We start from the raw sequence: 10936 nt of genomic DNA on the forward strand, positions 1-10936 counted from the left end.
CATTACCCCACTAATATGTGTACAGCCCCCATGGTCTAATCACCTTCCAAAAGCTTCACCTCTGAACACATGAGACTTTCAAAGGACATTCTACGTCTAAAAAGCCAACACTTTCAAGGGCAGGTGAAAAAGTCCATTTCAAACAGCATTAAGACCTTACCACCCAGAATCCATGGTCTCAAACTGACTGATAATGAATGGAGTGAAAACATAAGTCCTCTATTTCACACTCTGTCCCTGCAACCAAGAAGGTCCAGCCTAGTGTTTGGTACAATAGCAAATTGTTTCAGGCAGATTTTCCAGAGTAATCCAAAATCCCTGAGTCCCTCTACATGAATTGTCTACTGTGGTGACTTAATTTCATGTTTTTAGTTTCAAGGGGAAGGGATTTAGATAAATGTTCTAATGCAGTAATTACCAGTTACATTAATAGCATTGATTTCCCATTATGTTGTCCCATTATTGTAATTATATTTCTCTTTAAACAATTTTTAAGTCTGTAACCTTCTACTAAGATAAGCCTGATACCCCAAATAACCTCCTGTCTCCACTGTGCACCCTGAATTGGGAGTGAGTCACGTGCTATTTAACCTTATATCACACATTTTTAAAAATCAGTTCAAAGAGACCTGGAAAAGGTCCTCTCTTGGGCATTTACATCCAGGACTCAGAACTAACACTGAAATCATCAAAGCAAGTGCTCATTTGGCAAGACTTGCTACACAGACAGCTCCTTGACATCACATTAAAATGCTTGAAATCTCATCCTTGAGGAGCCCTTGGGTGGATCTATGCATATTTTTACTTTTTGAGAGTTTCTAGGAAGAATAAACCATAGCAAGCAGCAACTTGGAAAGAATACCACTTACCAAGAACCTGAATATGCATCAGATACTCTGGAATGAAGGCTAACACATATATACCTCTTACTCTGTTTCAGGTACTAGAATAAGGTCTTTCATAGGTAAACTCATTTAATTCCCCCAAAAAACCTCTGTGAGGTAGACAATATTTTGATTCCCATTTATGAAAAAACTGAAGCATATCCAAGATCATCTAGCAAATAAGACACAGCAAGGATCGAAATGCAAGCAGTCTGGCTCCAAGATCTGTGCTGCTAACCTCTACTACTCTGTTCTCTGATACATTATTAAACCATCTCCTAAGGCAAAGTCTTCTATACCTGTCTTGACAGTTGAAAATGCTGACAGTAGGAGAGATTAAAGCACTTAAAGGCACACGACTAGTAAGTGCCCCAGTTATGTGAACCACATTTGTCCAAGAGATTTAATCCATCCTTTCCACCCAAAAGGAACATAACACAACACCCAACCATGATGGCTATGTAGAAGCACAGGGAAACGAGGAATAATGTAATAGCCCATATGATCCAATAACTAAGGGAAAGAATGGCAGCTACTAGCTGGTCAGTGAACCTATTTTCTCTTCCTCCTAGGCACAGGAAGACCAAATGACTGAGTGTTGGCAGGTAGAATGTGGGCAGAAAATCTTGTAGCGCAATCTGACATCTAACTTTTCTTCATTCCCTGCATGAAGGAGGAGACTCCAAGAACGAGACACAGAAGGACCTACAGAGTAAAGGAGGCTGAGTTCCTAATTGACCACGAGGTAGGCTGTCCATTCAGGAAGAGACTCAAAGGACAATGGCAGCAAAAAGTAAACTTGTCTGTTTTAAGGCACAGATATGTTATGCTTTTCTCTTGGAACAACAAATGCTATAATAACTAATAAAATAGAGGAGTTAAACACTGTCATAAAAACTGTGAAATATATATCATTGGTGTATGATTTGGTTGCAAGTGGAAGAGAAATAAACAATTTAATCTGGAAAACTGGAGATCATGTGAAAACATGATCATTGGAAACTGGGTAGGCAGCTCGCATTTCAACTAGCTTTTACCCCGAATGAAATGAGATACCACTGGAGGTTGTGAGTAGCAGAGTGACACTCTCTGACCTCATTAGAAGGATCACTCTGGCTGGTGTGTTGAGAATAGAATAAAGGTCAACTGTAGAGGTCAAACAGCAAACTATCACCACTGATTTCAAAAAGCAAATTCTTGAGATGAAGGTCTTCCTATAACCCAATGTTGCTTGGATGTTGATGAACCACCAGTCCAGGCGAAGTTGCTACCACTGGTTCAATATTATGTTTCTGATCAATGACTAATTTTCTAAAAAATTAAATATAAAGAAATGATATGTATCACAGTATTTAACATTTTTATCACTGTAAAAATGTCCTTAAACATTGTCTTAACATATTTGCAACAAAAGGGAAATTTCAAAGTTCTCCAACTTATTTAAAGATCCTTAGATACCTAATTTTATAGGCTATAGCACTATGAGTCTCCAAATTTTGGATGCATGAAAATATAAATGGTCTTTCGGAGACTTGCAACTGCCTCCCTGAGATAGACATACAGAACTTACTTCTGCTATTCAAACTTCCCAGGGCATAAGCATGAGAAGCTAGGTAACAGGGAAAAATCACCTTTAATGCTTCTTTAGGAACACATTTAACATCTGTTTGTCCCTTGCCTGCAAGGTAGTCCAGAAAAGATGGTCTTGTCTAGACTCTGTATCTATTCAAGAGTTACAAATGGTTGAATCAAATGTATTGTATCTCTGTCCACTGTTGTTATCACACACCAGTAAAATCCTAAGCAATTCACAAGATGAAGAGGAGGATATCTGGAAGATTATGAATAAGTAAGAATGGTCACAAAAGCTGTTCACCCTTCCCTTATATCTAAAGTGCAGTTTACCTAGTGGTTAGAAACCAAAATACTTTCAGTCCTTGCCTGACGCTGAGAGGTAGGCATATTTGACCCCTTCTCCCAATCTGGGTCACTGCTGACATTCACACCTTAGAAGTTCAAGCTTTCATGGTGGGGATAGCCAGGAAGCCACAGTTTTTCTGAGAGAGAGGGGAAAGGGCTTTCATCTAAGTTTGTATTCAGACATCTCACGCACTCGTCAATGATGAAATGATCCCTTAAAGGAGCTGAGAAGGAAAGGTAAAATGGACCACCCACTGTTTTCCTGTTTGCTGAGCATCATTCAAAGGTAGAGTTAGCTGTTATTGAAATAACTTAAACTGTGGAGAAAATATCAAAATAAGCCTATTACACTAGAACCCAACCATTACAGCCAAGGAAATAATACAATAAATCCTTTGAAATGAAGAAATATAGCAAGAGGCACTTGAAAACTGAGGGGTGTTTTGTCACCAAATTGCAGCATTAATAGCGCTTTGATGTTCCTTGCTAAATTCTATATTTCTGACATTCAAAATGAATATTAGGAAAATCATACTTATTTTATACAACTCATTAGCAGAAAGGAAGAAAACAAGATGATCGTTTGGAACCATAAATCTCCTTTATAACTGACTGTGAATCTGATAATATTGGAAGAGGGAAGCAAATTGAAAGGGAAAGAATGAGTCTAAACTGTATTTATAACCTTAGATATAGATGAACTATTATCTCATCAGGAGAGGATAAGTCCTATTTGCAAGACTAAATGTGATGCAAAATGCTGGCAATAGTCCTCTGGTAATGACAGGAAACTAGGAATCACAGAAGAGGTTATTTCCTTTTTCATTATCAGAGAACCCTGGTGTCATTTCTACATACCTATAGTCATTTTTTTTCCTTTTAACAAATTTTTCTTCCCTGCAGATATACCCACTTATCCCAACTAATGAAATACCACTTGCATTTACTCTCTCTAATAATAACAACACATTCAAAGGATCAGAAGGAAATTAGATGCTCACAGACACTCAGCTCCATAGGCAAGGCCTAGCTGATGACTTGCTCTGTTTTCAGACTCTCCTTAATGTTTGCCTGGTACTCTAGATGTCTGTGTACTCAACTGCATTTTAATTTGTTAAGGGAAGTTGAAGTCATGACTCAGCTATAATGTGGCAGCATGTGAGTATTAAACCAAATGCAAATCTAGCAGTAGATCCCTAATGAGATGTAGCAAGCTCATTTTTCTTCATATCATTTCTCATTCAGTTTCGTTGGTTTGGGGCAGCATCTATGTGGCATGCGGTCATGTTTAAACTTTATTTTATTACTCCTAAGATACTCCTGCACTATTAGTCAACTTGAAAGCCTAATTCTGAAATTGGCTGTCTTAGAGACATGTGTAAACACTTGGAAAAATCTGTTTCCCCACGCAGCCATTGGATTGGGAAGTGGGGGTGTTTGTGCTGAAAGGGGAAAGTGTTTCTAGTGTCTTTGGATGTATGCAATGTCTTTCTCACCTGTCTTAACTTTCCATTCTAATTACCACATAATTCTCTCATCAGCCAGCAGATAAAAGGCCTCCCAATGTCAAGAAGTTCTCTTAGTCTGGATTCGCCAAAAGTGGAGCCTAGAACAAGGTAGTATTTGAAAGGTGATCTCAGGAAATACCAAGAACAAATGAGGAGAGCAAGAAAGGGTAAAAAGTAAGACCAGGTACACTAGTCACCTTTCCCATTGCTGAACACAAAACCAGACTCACCACCTAAAAGAGGAGAGGTTTAATTTGGCTCACAGTTGAGGGGATTCAGTGCATGATCAGCTGGCTCTAAGGCAGAAACATCATGGTGGAAGGGCAAAGAAACAGTGTCGTAGAAGAAAGAGCAAGGGACCAGACACAGTCCCCAAAGTCACACCTACATCACCCACCCAGACACATCAGAAATGTGTTCCACCAATCCCCTTGAGAGTTCCCAAACCAACAAAGTTGACACAGTCAAGCTTGACCATCCCACCAGGCAAGGGTGAGTAAATGGGGGATTCTTCCCTAGGACTCTATCTCTCTGAGGACCCTCTGAGACATTGTATCAGTGACACCTCAGAATTACTGATGGGCAGGGGAATGAAGGGTTCATTTTTCAGTTTCTAAACCTCAGTGGTTGAGCCTTGCTCCAGGAGCATTAACCCCTCTAGTGTTCTGTGTTCTAACCAAGCACATTTCAGCAGCCTGAGAACATCCCAGGACAGATACAGAGCCACACAAAGAGTTGTTGGTAGGTAAAGAAACTTCTATATATTAAGACCTCTGACAGCACCACAGGAATATGGCTGTGCTGTGAGGTGAGGCGATACCACAATTGGGTGTGAATTCAGGCTTCTTTTTTTGTTGTTGTTGTTGTTTTATATGTTAATTGGTACATTTTAGGTATACAATGCATTTACATTTATCATTGGGTGTTTGTACCTGAACATGATGTATTTTAGTTCTTATTTTTCCCCCATTACCTATGCGCCCTTCACTCCCTCCACCTTCCCTATTTTCATAGACTTTGTTTCCATTTTTTTTTTCTTTCTCATAATTTTTCCTTTCCTTTCTTCCCTTTCCCATTCCCCTTCCACCACCCCTAACTCTATGGACCTTTTCCTATTTCAAATTATCAGTTATTCGTTTTAATCATTTTCATCCATACTTACACTTTTAGTTTCTCACACTAGAGATACTATTGGTATTTACACATGTGTGTCCTATTTATTTCACTTAAGAGTATGGCCTCAATATGCATCCATTTAGCTATAAATGACTCCAGTTTCTAGTTCTTTCTGGCTGAGTAGTACGCCATTTTACATAAAAACCACATCTTCTTTATCCAGTTTCCAGTTGATGGGCACTTGGGCTGTTTCCAAACCTTAGCTATTACAAACTGTGCCGCTATAAACATAAGTGCACATAAATCGCTGCGGTATGATTCTTTTAATTCTTTGGGGAAGATACCCAGTAGGGGAATAGCTGGGTCCAATGGGACCTCTAGTCCTAGTTCTTTGAGGTATCTCCATACTGATTTCCATAGTGGTTGCACCAGTCTGCACTCCCACCAGCAATGGAGAAGGGTTCCTTTCTCCCTACTCCCCTGCCAGCATTTGTTATTGGTTGATTTCTTGATAGCAGCCATTCTTTCTGGGGTGAGGTGGAATCTCAGTGTTGTTTTCATCTGCATCTCTCAAATGACCAGTGATGTTGAACATTTTTTCATATATTTATTTGCTGTTTTTACTTGTTTGTCTGAGAAATGTCTGTTCATTTCAGATGCCCATTTTTGAATTGGGTCTTTGAATTTGGGGGGATCTCATTTTTTTCATTTCTTTATATATTCTGGATAGTAGACCTTTGTCTGAGTTACAGCTGCTAAAAATTTCTTCCCATATTGTAGGTTGTCTCTTAGCTCTGTTGGTAGTTTCTCTTGCAGTCCAGAAGCTTTTCAATAAGATGAGATCCCAGTTGTTGATTATTTTTGTTAGCTCCCATGCTACTGAAGTTTTGTTCATAAAGTCTTTTCCTATGCCAATGTCATTGAGAGTTCTACCTAACTTATTTTCCAGCAAGTTTACTGTTTCTGTCTTGATATTTAGCTCTTTAATCCACTTTGATCTTAGTTCTGTGCATGGTGATAGGTATGGGTATAGTTTTAATCTTTGGCAGGTTGAAATCCAGTTTTTCCAACACCATTTATTGAACAGGCTATCTTTTCTCCAATGAGGGCGATTGGCTCCTTTGTCAAAGATGAGGTGGCTAAGTATGTCTGGAGTTGTTTCTGCATCTTCTAATCTATTCCACTGATCTTCAGGTCTGTTTCTTTGCCAGTGCCATGCTGTTTTATCACAGTAGCTTTGTAGTATAGTTTCAAGTTGGGGACTGTGATACCCCCAGCCATGTCTCTGTTGCCCAGAATTGCTTTTGCTATTCTAGGTTTCTTCTGCTTCCAAATGAACTTTTGGATTGTTTTCTCTAGTTCTGTGAAGTATATTGTTGGAATTTCAATCGGTATTGCATTAAATCTATATAGTAATTTTGGAAGTATGGCCATTTTCACTATATTGATTCCTCCCAACTGGGAACAAGGGATATCTTTCCATTTTCTTATATCCTTTTTGATCTCCTCCTTCAGAGTGCTGTAGTTTTCAGTGTAGAGGTCTTTTGCTTCCTTTGTTAGGTTGATTCCTAGATATTTCTTTTTTTTAGATGCTATTATAAAAGGAATTATTTCCTGAATTTCTCTCTCAATGGGTCTGCTATTTGCGAATAAGAAGGTTATTGTTTTTTGAGTGTTGACCTTATATCTAGCTACTCTACTGAATCTGTCAATTAGGTCTAGAAGACTTTTGACCGAGGTTTTTGGGTCTTCTATGTAAAATATCATATCATCGGCAAATAATAACAGTTTCACTTCTTCCTTTCCTATCTTTGTTCCTTTTATTTCTTTCTCTTGTCTAATTGCTATGGCTAATGTTTCCAGAACTTTGTTGAAGAGGAGTGGTGATAGTGGGCATCCTTGTCTTGTTCCTGATTTTAGCATGGAAGTTTTTAGTTTTTGACCATTTAGTATGATGTTGGCTGTTGGTTTTTCATAGATAACCTTAATCAGGTTGAGATAAAGCCCTTCTATTCCAATTTTCTGTAGCATTTTTATCATGAATGGGTGTTGGATTTTGTCAAATGCCTTTTCTGCATCTTTTGAGATGATTGTATGGTTTTTGTCCTTGACTCTGTTAATATAGTGTATTACATTTATTGATTTACAGATGTTGAAACATCCTTGCATCCCTGGGATAAATCCGACTTGGTCAGGGTGTATGATCTTCTTGATGACACTCTGTATTCTGTTTTCCAGTATCTAGTTGAGGATTTTTGCATCTATGTTCATTAGGGAGATTGGTCTGTAGTTCTCTTTTTGAGTTGGGCCTTTCCCTGGTTTTGGAATCAAAGTAACACTTGCTTCCAGGAATGAATTTGGAACCCTTGCTTCCCTTTCAGTTTCCTTGATGAGTTTAAAGAGTAATGGTGATAGTTCTTCTTTAAATATCTTATAGAATTCAGCAGTGAACCCATCAGGACTTGGGCTTTTCTTTGTTGGTAAATTTTTTATTGCATTTTCAATTTCACTCATTGTTAGTGGGGTGTTTAGAATTTCTATATCTTCTTCATTTAACTTTGGCAATTTGTATGTATCTAGGAATCTGTCCATTTCTTCTGTGTTTTCCATTTGATTAGAGTACAGGTTCTCAAAGTAGGTATTGATGATCCTCTGAATTTCTGCTGGTTCTGTTGTGGCTTCACCTTTTTCATTCTTAATTGCATGGATTTGAGCCTTTTCTTTCCTTCTTTTGATAAGGTTGGCTAAAAGTTTATCAATTTTATTTATTCTTTCAAAAAAAGAGCTCTTGGCTTCATTGATTTTTTGTATTGTTCTCTTAGTCTCCATTGCATTGACTTCTGCTCAGATCTTTATAATTTCCTTTCTTCTACGAGCTTTGGGTTTGTTATGCTCTTCTTTTTCTAGGAGCTTGAGGCTCTGCATTAGGTTATTTAACTGAGTTCTCTCTGTTCTCCTAACATGGGCATTCACTGCTATGAATTTCCCATGTAGAACTGCTTTCATTGTGTCCCACAGATTCCTATATGTTGTACTGGCATTTTCATTTACTTGTAGAAACTTGTCTAATTTCTTCTTTAATTTCCTCTGTGACCCATTGGTTGTGCAGGAGAGTGTTATTCAATTTCCATGTGTTTGTGGGTGTTTTGTGGTTTCTTATGTTATTGATCTCCAATTTTATTGCACTATGGTCTGGTAATATACAGGGGATAACTTCAATTCTTTTACATTTACTTAGATTTGCCCTATGAGCTAGCATGTGATCTATTTTGGAGAATGACCCATGTGCAGCCGAAAAGAATGTGTATTCTGATTTTGTGGGGTGGAACACTCTATAAACATCTCTTAAGTCCATTTGTTCAATAGCTTGGTTCAGTTCTAGAATTTCATTGTTAATTTTTTTCCTAGATGATCTGTCTATTTGCGATAGAGGGGTGTTGAGGTCCCCCACTACAATTGTGTTATTGTTTATTTGGTTTTTCATGTCCATTAATATTTGTTTTGTATAGTTGGGGGCATTCATATTTGGTGCATAAATATTTAGGATTGTCATCTCTTCTTGGATTGTTCCCTTCACGAGGATGTAGTGACCATCTTTGTCTCTCTTAATTAGTTTTGGTTTAAAATCTACTTTGTCTGCAAATAAGATTGCTACCTCTGTTTTTTTCTGGGCTCCTGTTGTGTGGAGAACTGTTTTCCATCCTTTTACTTTCAGTCTATGAATTTCTTTTTGAGTTAGGTGTGTTTCTTGCATACAGCATATTGCTGGGTTTTGCTTCTTAATCCATTCTGTCTGACTGTTTCTTTTGATTGGTGAATTGAGGCCATTAACATTGATAGTTATAATTAAGAGATATTGACTCATTCTTGCCATGATATTTTATTGTTGTTGGCTCTTTTCTTATTTTTCCCCCTTTCCCTTTAGTGCCTTACCTTGTGTGGTGTCTTCTCTCTATTGGCCCTCATGGAGTTGTGACCTTCATCGTCTTTTTCTAAGATATTGCATAAAATTGTTTGGAGTGCTGGTTCAGTGTTCATGAAATTTCTCAGGTGTTCTTTGTCGTGAAAGTATCTAATTTTGGTATTTTTCAGCAAGGTATGGCTCAGATAACAGCAAAGGCTTCTACCATTTTTGTTACTCTTCAATACAATGTTACCCTCCCTGCAACAGAAGAACAAGCTACAGAATCAGCGTCCCTTTATTATTATGGTATCAAAGATTTGGCTACAGTTTTCTTCTAAATGCTAGTGGTGATAATTATTTATGCCATAATTCAAGAGTATGTGTTGGATAAAATTAACAGAAGAATGCACTTCTCCAAAATGAAACATAGCAAGTTTAATGAATCTGGTCAGCTTAGTGCATTCTACCTTTTCACTTGTGTTTGGGGTACATTCATTCTAATCTCTGAAAATACATCTCAGACCCAAGGATCTTGTGGAGGGCTTATCCCCATAACCTCAAGACATTTCAAATGAAGTTTTTCTACATATCACAGTTGGCTTACTGGTTTCATGCTTTCCCTGAACTCTATTTCCAGAAAACCAAAAAAGAAGATATTCCTCATCAGCTTGTCTACATTGGTCTTTTACCTCTTTCACATAGCTGGAGCTTATCTTTTGAACCTGAATCATCTAGGACTTGTTCTTCTGGTGCTGCATTATTTTGTTGAATTTCTTTTCCACATTTCCCACCTGTTTTACTTTAGTGATGAAAATATCAGAAAGGATTTTCTCTGTGGCAGTTCTTTTTGTTTTGGGAAGACTTCTGACTTTAATTCTTTTAGTACTCACTGTTGGTTTTGGCCTTGCAAAAGCAGAGAATCAGAAGCTGGATTTCAGTACTGGAAACTCCAATGTGTTGGCTATTAGAATTGCTGTTCTGGCATCCATTTGTATTACTCAACCATTCGTGATGTGGAAGTTTATTAATTTCCAGCTTCAAAGGTGGAGGGAACACTCTACTTTTCAGGCACCACCTGTAAGGAGGAAATTATCAGTGACTAAAGGCAGCCGGTCTTCTAGAAAAGGAACAGAAAATGGTGTGAATGGAACAGTGACATCAAATGGAGCAGACTCTCCCCGTAATAGAAAAGAGAAATCTTCATAATGGATTAGAAACTAATTGATGGATGTCCCCAAAGAAATCTGCTTTTTACTATATCTTTCAGCACTAGAGATTTTTCTGCTCTTGAAAAATACAGTTTCTGCTCTTTGATTCTTGCTATTGTACTGTTTCATGCATTTTTTAAAAGGGCATTTGAGGGAAAGATGATTACTATGAGTGAAAAAATATTTTACCTTAGACTAAGCTACCTGCCTTCAAAATAGTTTAGGGACCACCACACATTTTATTTTGATTTTTAATCTTCAAACATTTTTCTAATGATTTGGAGGAGATAAAAAATACTATTTGCAGAGATCCCACATATCAGTGAAACAGTTTCTTGTACTCACCAATTTTTCATATTGGCAAAGTGACCTGTTCCAACAAGGTCCTATTTTTTA

At 37.7% G+C, this 10936-nt stretch overlaps 1 pseudogene; it reads left to right on the forward strand.

The window, feature by feature from the left end:
- The first annotated feature begins 9531 nt into the window (after nucleotides 1-9531).
- Nucleotides 9532-10685, forward strand: LOC101707803 (translocating chain-associated membrane protein 1 pseudogene; annotated as a pseudogene).
- Nucleotides 10686-10936: the final 251 nt, after the last annotated feature.

This window comes from Heterocephalus glaber, unplaced genomic scaffold (assembly GCF_053883595.1).
Source record: "Heterocephalus glaber isolate CG9 unplaced genomic scaffold, H.glaber_assembly_v1.0 deba00001572, whole genome shotgun sequence".
In the NCBI taxonomy this organism is placed as follows: domain Eukaryota; kingdom Metazoa; phylum Chordata; class Mammalia; order Rodentia; family Bathyergidae; genus Heterocephalus; species Heterocephalus glaber.